Source organism: Rhinopithecus bieti, unplaced genomic scaffold (genome assembly GCF_001698545.2).
Source record: "Rhinopithecus bieti isolate Rb0 unplaced genomic scaffold, ASM169854v2 scaffold_27206, whole genome shotgun sequence".
Taxonomy (NCBI): Eukaryota; Metazoa; Chordata; class Mammalia; order Primates; family Cercopithecidae; genus Rhinopithecus; species Rhinopithecus bieti.
Window position 1 is genome coordinate 773,621 of NW_016812263.1, and position 10,000 is coordinate 783,620.

Below are 10,000 nucleotides of genomic sequence, written 5' to 3' on the forward strand. Positions count from 1 at the left end.
GAATTTTATGTGCCTTTATCCAAAATAAAGGGGAAAAAACACTTTATGATTAGACTTTTTTTTTTCCCAGAAAATATCATCTCTCCCACATCCTAAGTCTATTTTATGTTTAAACATATTGCAATTTAGGAAGGTACCTCATATAGAACTCTTCTGTTATAATATTTGAATTCTTAATGGACTAATGCATTCTTTTGGAGTGGAAAAATTTAGTCAATTAATTCAGTCATGGAGAGTAAAATGATTGACAGTAAGGAAAGTTTTTGTTTTTTTTAATGGTGCCTTTCCTTTATTTCAGTTTTTAGAGAAGTTGGAAACAGTCTCCATGGAACTGAACCATTTATACTTGGCACTAATCAGAATCATGCCAAGGCTCCAAAAACATAATGTACTTCTCAAAATATTCAAGAGTGTCATTCTTAGGGAGCTGAAGATACTAGTACTAGTCCCGATATTTGACTTTGACCCCAAATTTTATACCAATAAAATAATAATGACTCATGATGAATTAAAAGAAATATCAAAGAGGTTTTACTAAAAGTCTGTTAATGTTTCTCTATAAATACCTTAAGAATATCTTTAACAACAATTTTAAATGTCTGGTATTAAGAAACTGACACTTTCTTGATATTTACTTATTTGTCCCAGGTCTGCATCAGAGAGATTAGAAATGTTCTAGAATATTAGCCACTTTGCATTGACTTAACATATTCTTAACTGGATGTTGGTCTAAAGATCTAAGTCTGCAGTTTCAGTCATTATTTCCAGCACTTAACCTTCAGCCAAGCGGAATCCGTCAACTTGATAATGGAAGAACCGTGCATTAAGTAGATTAAGCAGGGACTCAAAATGGATATGGAGCTCAAATGATACAAAGCTCTTATCCAATTATAGGCTGCATGTTTGAGGCTCAGTCAAAGACGATTCATAGCAGGCTTATATAATGCCTGCGGTTCAGTCTGGTTGGTGTATCATTAGAATCAAAGCCAGAGCAAGATTTTGCCTGCACACATTTTTTAAAAAGTCCTCCAACTTAAGAAAAAATCACTTTTGACTTTGCGGCTGTAGTTGTGCAGTAGCCAAAGTTTTCAAAGAAATAATATCGTGACATTCAAGCCATAGTTTTGATATCAAATTGTTAAATAATTAGAAATTTTAATGTAAGAAAGTATAGCTGAATGAAAATATAAACATTTAGGAAAAAAATAAATATTAATTTTCCTCATTGCTCTGACAAAAAAGGTTTAAGTGTAATAAAATCTAAGGGGAAAAAAGGGAAGGAAAACCTGGTTTCTATTGACTATAAAATGATCTTTGAAAATATATATTTTTTCTTATGGCAGCTTTTCCTCATGGCATGTTGCCAGTGTTTGGATAAGATCTTTATCCTCTCAATTGCTATGCGTGATATCTCAGGTCTGCGTCTCCACTATGCTTGCACAAATGAAAATGATTTGGTAGAGTTACTCTCTGAGGTTTAGGATAGTACAGTTTGAATTAAATATTGTTATTTTAGTACATTCAAACCCGGGGAATTTTTGCTTTGATATCATATAGCTGTGCCGCACACAGACCTAAAAATAACGAGATGCCAAGCAATGTATGTAGGTACGAGTAAAGTAGGAAAGAAAAATTCCATAAAGGAAAAGAGACAGTGTAGGGAAATGCTACATCTAAAGCAGATGGTCGTTCATACTCAGTTATTTTCCTTTAACAAATTCTAGAAAATTCTCCTATGGCAGTTATACATCTCAGGTATTGGAAATCTAGTGTTTTTTTCTCTGCATGTATGTACTTTTAATTTCTCGGTATTAACAAAGCCCACCTGAACATACCATAGGGGGCCATTTATTTCTGCCTTCAGTTTTCTTACATTTGCCAGTTTAGCTACTAGGAGTGTAGGAAATAAATCAGGAAATGTATCTGTGTCTCTATCCACTGTTGTAAAATACTCAAAGACAGTATTCTTCTCTTGTGCTGGAAATATTAATACCAGAGCAAAAGAAGAAGAGAAAATAGAACATGCCTAGACATACCGAGATGAAAGGGAAAATCCGACAGCAACAAGCCCTGGTTCAGGGCCTATCTCCCATGGCTGGCTGCCACAGCTGGCTAGGTGTGATCATGTTATGCTTGGCAAGTCCGTGTGTTTGTCTAGGGCCTTTAGTAGTGGAGTGGGAAGCAATGGATAAGAGGAGAAAAATGGTTTTTATCCAATGAGAGAACTTTTCCCCTTGGCAAGGCCCCAGACAGCTGCCAAAGGATTTTTCTCCCTGCAGCTTCAGGCTATTCTCTACAGGTTGCAGTTTCCTTTTAAACAAATCAGAGGAATGACTAACGCGAGGGAAGACATGGCAAAGGAAAGACAGAACTAGGCTTTCGTTTTCAGAAGCTTGAGTTTTATTTATAGAGTAAAAATGCAAATGTAACAGTTGCCATCTTATCCCTCTGCTTATTCATCGAAGAGTCAATCTACAACAGTTAAGGACAAGGAAAGATCCTATATTAAATATCAGGGACAAAGAGGCCTGGGGCAAACATACAGAGGTAAATTTCCCTCTCCCTCTCTTTCTCTTTAAGGTTCCCTTTCTCTTAGAGGAATTTCTATGCCAGAAAAAGTAAAATACTATTGAAAACAGTAAATAGCCTGGGATTTGAAGAACTTAATTTTAAAAGCAAATTGCTTGCCCTCTGGAAAACAAAGCTGAAGCCAGTTGGAAAAGTCAATTCCTGTTGGAAGCCCCTTGACTATCTCCATTTTAGGGAAAAATGGCCTACACACAGTTAAAGGGAAATGATAGTGATATATGATACATCTCCTTTAGTGTAATCTGTTTTAGGAATCTGGACTCAGAATGTCCACAGTCTAGTCCTGCCTCTGCTTCTCCCTTCTAGAACCAAAACCAGGACTGAGTGAACAGAACTAGAGATATCCTCAGTAATTTAGAGAGATGATAAAGTAATTGTTATCCAATAAGTGGAAGGTAATGGAGTGAACAAATATTAAAGAGAAAATAAAACTGTGAATTCAATATGCTAGAGAGACATGAGTGAGCCACTGATGCCTAAAATGAGATATCCCCAAAATTTTCCACAGACTTTGAATTAATTAGGAAAGACTTGCTTAAATGAAACAAACAATAACAATAAGATGTTAGCTACATTCCTCAGGCACACAAATGGGATGATAGGGTGAGACACTATGAGAGAATTCCTGCATCATACTCTGTAGTTTTCAGTGTCCTTTGGAAAGACTATCATAGTCCAACACTAGACAAATTAATAGAAAGTTCTGGATATTATTTTTGAATTACTTTTTTTTTGGTAAGTTACACTTATTTTTGAAAGTCAACTGTAAAATATGTCTTTTAAAACTCTTACTTAATAGGATCAGCATAGTTTACAATTAAAATCTAATGTATGAGGTTAAGAAATACATATATTCTGAGAAACATCAGCTCTTTAGGAAAAGAATGTATTTAGAATCATGCTGAAGCTTAAGTAAAATAGTTTAGGTGGAGCAGGAAGAGAAAACAGCTAAAGAGTTTTGACTTGTGGAATCCATGGTTACCTCAAACCCCTGCTGTTGAGAAGATCAACCAAGGTAAAAGTTGGAATTTCTAAGCAATATTCCAGTTCTAGTTGAAGAACACATTATGTACTTCAAGTCCACTATGAAATCCCAATTGTTGATACTATGTGTTATTATCCTATGATCCATCTTCTCCAAGGTTTGCTTTTGTAAAGCAAAATCAGAAACCAAGCTCAGGCATGGCAGTGATGCCTTGATATGCTAGAGTGAAAAAGACCTTTCTACAACAGAAGGGTATGCCAGGACCCAGAGATGGTTCATGGTAGTGCATTTGTAAGATGAATTTTTCAGTGGATCCAGAATCAAAAGAACTTTATAATTTCTCAATGACTCTTACAATGTTAGAAAGTCTAATGATTTGATGGGAAATAAATGACTGTCAGACATATCTACACCTATATCTCAAGTTTGGAGGTTTTATCTCATAGCAAAAAAGAGGAACAATAAAGGCCCTACAGCAAAAGAGGAAATTTTTAGCATCTACATTTGATTTTCTCTAGTGAAAATCAATGTGAGTTGTACATGATGGGGCCTTTTTTTTAGACAAAGATTTGAAATCTTGCAGAAGGAGACACATTTCATTATTTTACATTGGTGGCAGTTGAAAATATTTTTTTTTCTTAATAAAGTTTTACAAATATTCTTAGTCAAGTTTTGTTAATCAAGATTTATAGGGTATTTTATTTTATTTTATTTTCTTACTAAAAGCACATATATTCAGAAGAAAAACCATGGAAGACAATTAGCAGGAAGAAGGAGGTTAGCTTAGTGTTTTTGATGTTTTATGTGGCTTAACATTTGTTTTCTCAACATAAAAGGAGTGTTAAACAAGGGTTCCATTGAACACACCGGCAACTTTTGGGGTTCCTGTGTCTCACTTTGCAATCTGAGCTGAGCGTGCACACAAACAACCGTGGCTCAGGGACCTGCAATTGGTATTGATCTTGGCACCACCTACTATTGCATGGGTGTTTTCCAGCAGGGAAAAGTAGAGATAACTTCCAATGATCAGGGAAACCGAACCATGCCAAGCTATGTCACCTTTACAAATGCCAAACAATTGATTGGTGATACTCCAAATAATCAAGTTCCAATGAACCGTGCCAGCATGATTTTTGACGCCAAATGTCTGACTGGATGTGATTTTGATGATGCCATTATCCAGTGTGATATGACACCCTGGCCTTTCACGGTGGTAAATGATGCTGGCAGGCCCAAGGTCCAAGTAGAGTACAAGAGAGAGACAAAAAGCTGCTACCCAGAGGAGGTGTCTTCTATGGTTCTGACAAAGATGAAGGAAATTGCAAAAGTTTGCCTTGGGAAGACTGTTACCAATGCTGTGCCAGCTTACTTTAATGACTTTAATGACTCTCAGCATCAGGACTATCAAAGATGTTGGAACTATAGCTGGTCTCAATGTACTTGGAATTATCAATGAGCCAATTGTTGCTGCTATTGCTTACAGTTTAGACAAAAAGGTTGGAGCTGAAAGAAACATGCTAATCTTTGACCTGGGAGGTGGCATTTTTGATCCTCACTATGGAGGATGGAATCTCTGAGGCCAAATCTACAGCCAGAGACACCCACTTAGGTGGAGAGGACTTTCACAACTGAATTGTTAACCATTTTACTGGTGAGTTCAAGCGTACATATGGAAGGACATCAGTGAGAGCAAGAGAGCTGTCCGGTGCCTCCGTACTGCTTGTGAACGTGCTAAGCATACTCTCTTCCAGCACCGAAACCAGTACTGAGATCAATTCTCTTCATGAAGGAATCAACTTCTATATCTCCATTAACTGTGCCCAATTTGAAGAATTGAATGCTGAGCCTGTTCTGTTGTACTCTAGACCCCACAGAGAAATCCATTTGAGATGCCAAACTAGACAAACCACAGATTCCTGATACTGTCCTGGTTGGTGGTCCTAATTGTATCCCCACAATTTAGTAGCTTCTCCAAGGCATCTTCAATGGAAAAGAACTGAATGAGAGCATCATTTGATGAAGGTGTTGCTTACAATGCAGCTGTCCTATCTGGAGATATCTCAAAACGTTCAAGATTTTCTGTTTTTGGATGTCACTCCTCTTTCCTTTGATATTAAAACTGCTGATGGAGTCATGACTGTCCTCATTAAGTGTGATACTACCATTCCTACCAGGCAGACACAGACCTTCACTGCCTACTCTGACAAGCCTAGCATGTCATTACCAAGGATAAAAACTTGCTTGGCAAGTTTGAGCTCACAGGCATACCTCCTTGCACCCCTTGGTGTTCATCAGATTGAAGTTACCTTTGATATTGATGCCAAGGGCATCCTCAATGTTTACTATCACTGATGACAAGGGCCATTTGAGCAAGAAAGACACTGAGCCTATGTTTCAGGAAACTGAGAAATACAAAGCTGAAGATTAGAAGCAGAGGGACAAGGTGTCATCCAAAAATTCACTTGATTCCTATGTGTTCAACATGAAAGCAACTGTTGAAGATGAGAAACTTCAAGTCAAGATTAACAGTGAGCACAAACAGCAGATTCTTAGCAAGTGCCATGAAATTATCAACTGGCTTGATAAGAATCAGACTGCAGAGAAGGAAGAATTTGAACATGCACAGCAAGAGCTGGAGAAGTCTGCAAGTCCATCACAACCAAACTGGACTAGAGTGCAGAAGGCATACTAGGAGGAATGCCAGTGGGATTTCCTGGTGGTAGAGCTCCTGCCTCTGGTGGTGATTTTCAGGGCCCACCACTGAAGAGGTTGATTAAGCTAACACAAGTACAGATGAAGCATTGTTCTACACAGTTAAAGCACCGAAGAACCCAAATTTGCAGCAAATTCTATGGCAGTTTTAAGGTCAAGTTGCTATAATAAATTACTGGGCATTCTCAATGCTTGAATATGGAACATGTGCACAAGGAAAGGAAATAACATTGCACTTTATAAACATTGTATTGTAAGTGGAAAATGGAAATATCTTAAAGAAAACTGTATTTAAAGTTGGTATCAAAAAAAGATTAAACAAAAGAAAACTAACCACAACCTCCACCCCTGAATAAAAAGAGATTTTGAGCTGAAAATGAGCATTTACTTAGTGTCTCTAGTGTTGGATAGTGGAAGAGGCAATGCTGGGGTGAGAAGTCCAGTCTCCAGGTGCTCTACCCGGGATGTTTCTCACCATTTTATGATGTTCCTTAAATATGGCTTTGTTTCCAATTTTTTGAACCAAGAAATTTTCAGGAATCCTTAGAATTACCATTTTTCACCACCTATTTTTTGTTTAAACTATGTAGATACAAAAAAAGTAAAAATAACAGGCTTTTCTCGTGTTTGAGCTATTAATAGAAATTATCATGCCTTTATGTTCATCAGCGTCCACATAGTAAAACGAACTTATGAAATATTTTAAAATACCTATAACTACCTCCTTTTATTTCCTACCAAAAAATGGAGACTTAGTTGGGAAATTCATATGTAAACTTTTATCTGTAAAAGTAAAACTAAAACAACTAACATTTAATGCAATAACAATTTGGGAGTAAATAGAATTTAAAAGGAATTGTTATTTTACAAAATCAAACATTTAGTAGTTGTTTAAAAATGGTGGCAAAAGGATTCAAGAAAACTAAAACATACATTCTTTTTGATAAGGGAACGGTTTAAAACTGAAACTCACTTTTGAGCAAACATTTATTAATACTTTACATGTACACATAAATCTTAAAAAGCCCTTGACAACACAAAATAAAACTGCAGAGTATATCAGTTATAAAAAATCAACTATCAAATTGGAAATTTTCTGCCTTTACAAATCTTTCTTACATTCTGGGTTTTCTAGTAGTTTGTTATTTTGGGTTCGATTCAATTTGGTTTCTGTCTCTGACCTGTATGATTGATTCACTGTATCATGGACTCTTTAATATTTTATTTCACTTGGAACTTCCTATTACCAAGACCCGGCAGGTCAATAATGATTGAAAAAATCCTCCTGAACAAAATATGGCTTGTTCAAATATTCTATCTGGACAGCAGAGGGCGGAAGAATCACTTGAAGTGAAGGCATTCTATAATATATCCTTTTGCATCCTTGCATTTCTAGGCTTATTAACATTGCAGAGCAGTGATGTCACGGTTAAGCTAGGAGTTTAAGTTTGACTTTTTGTCAAAGAAGTACAGCATTCTGTCAAAACCAAAAACTTAAAGTAAGCATGGCACACTGCAAGTTGTAGTGTTTATTTAACTGAGTGATAATGTCAACAGAAGTAACTACTGGGAGAACAACTTAGAATTCAATCTTAATAGCAATACAGGTGCAGAAAATGTAAAAACAATTTTTTTAAAAAAAATAATCTATGTTAAAGCTTTAACTTAAGTGTAATACAGCTTTTAGTAAAGGTTCTAACAATTTCATAGAAAGCAAATTATTCAGCAATACTTTTATTAAAGTAAGATGTGTTCCTCTGAATTGCAGCAAGATAAATAAGTGTAATAAGGTTTCAAAATTCATTATTATTTGTGCAGAGAATAGACAAATCTCTGGAAAAAATAGCATAAGGTTCTGTTTGGTTGTTCATTTGTTATCACTTTGAAGGTAGAACAAAAGGTGGGTTAATGGCTTTTGATTTGGAGTTAAGTAGAGTAAGTTTAATTCCAGTCATAACAATCCATAAGCTGTGAGATCATGAACGTATGTTTACCCTCACTGGGCTTGTTTCTTATCTATAAAATTGGGATAATAATACCTACTCTGTGTTTGTTTTAAGAATGTAGTGAGATAACATATAAGGGCTTATCAGAGTGTCTGGATCATAAGGAGTGTTCAATCATGACTTTCATCAAAATATGCTGGATATTTAGAGAAATAGAATCATAACTTCATGTAAACAAAAATTACTGAAATTGGGCTGCTTTTAGAAAACAAATAACAAAGAATGCCAGGAGATAATGTAAAATTCAATGCAGCTAATTTTAGGTGGGACATTTGGCAGTATATCAGTGACATAAATATTAGGAAATAAGTGCATATTAGAGAATATTAACGAATAGAGAGAGAAGACTGATCAGAAAATTCAACATCCCTCTTCATTCTGCTGTTTTTGGCAATATGATATTGGTAAAGTTATGTAATTATTCTGGTTATTCATTCCCTCCCCTGTAAAATGAGGGTGAATTATGTGGTCTTTATCATTCACTCCAGTTCTTACATTCTCAAATTTTACAAGCATAGTTACCTGATATGCTGTGAAATATAATTTCAATGATTTTATGTGTAGTGTTATTAATGGTAAAGTTAGTTTCTGTAAAGTGTATTTGTATAACAGATTTTCACATCACATATATGATGCTCCTAAATTCAACATCAGTATTCTAAATATAAGACATAATGTAGAAAAGCAGACTAATAGCATTTAATGCTAATAGAAAACAAGATGTTGAAAAATGACTGAAGAAGCAATGAAGTAAAAGGCTACCTATCTATGCATGATTTTAGACATTTTCAAATTTGGTCACAGTGATTTCAAAGAGAATACATAAGTAACTAGTTATTTGGAAATAGCTGATGTCCTTAGCTACCACAGATTTCTAGATAAAGTCTGCAAATATGTTAGTAGAAATGATTGTCACTATTCTAACACAGAACCAATTGGATAGGGTTGATCAATAAAAATATTTTGGCCGGGCGCGGTGGCTCAAGCCTGTAATCCTAGCACTTTGGGAGGCCGAGACGGGTGGATCATGAGGTCAGGAGATCGAGACTATCCTGGCTAACACGGTGAAACCCCATCTCTACTAAAAACAATACAAAAAACTAGCTGGGCGAGGTGGCGGGCGCCTGTAGTCCCAGCTACTCGGGAGGCTGAGGCAAGAGAATGGCGTAAACCCGGGAGGTGGAGCTTGCAGTGAGCTGAGATCCGGCCACTGCACTCCGGCCTGGGCGATAGAGTGAGACTCCGTCTCAAAAAATATATATATATATTTTAAAATACCTCAATATTGTTAGTCTCATACTAATAAATTTATATTATGTGGTTTCTACTTATCTAAAGAGAGCATAGATATAACAGTTTAATTCAGTACAACAAAAAGAAAATCCTCCTTCTTTTAACCACGCCTGTAAAAATAAATAAATAAATTTTGACAGTAACTGGCATGTTTAAAATCTCTCTAAGTTCTATAAAGGGACATAATATTTGATGAAAGAGAGTTTTCTCGGTGGAGTCTTCCAGAGGGAGACTTGGTCTTTCTGTCTCTATTTACCGATTATCGCCTTAATAGAGGCTACGGTGGAAAGATTCCTTATTAGGCATGGTTCTCAGAGCTCAACTTCTGGTGCAAATGCTTTTACATATTTTTAAAGGCATAGAAATTGTCTGATAAATATTAATGTTGAGGAAAAATTGAGTAATAACTTTCTTA

The 10,000-nt window shown here is 35.9% G+C and overlaps 1 protein-coding gene and 1 pseudogene across 1 annotated transcript in view; one reads left to right on the forward strand and one right to left on the reverse strand.

Annotated features, from left to right (window-relative positions):
- SEMA3D (semaphorin 3D) overlaps positions 1 to 10,000 on the reverse strand; it is a gene marked incomplete at its 5' end in the record, with an annotated part of 86,507 nt that overhangs the window by 24,884 nt on the left and 51,623 nt on the right. The window lies entirely within an intron of this gene.
- LOC108544620 (heat shock cognate 71 kDa protein pseudogene) lies at positions 2,041 to 6,351 on the forward strand (annotated as a pseudogene).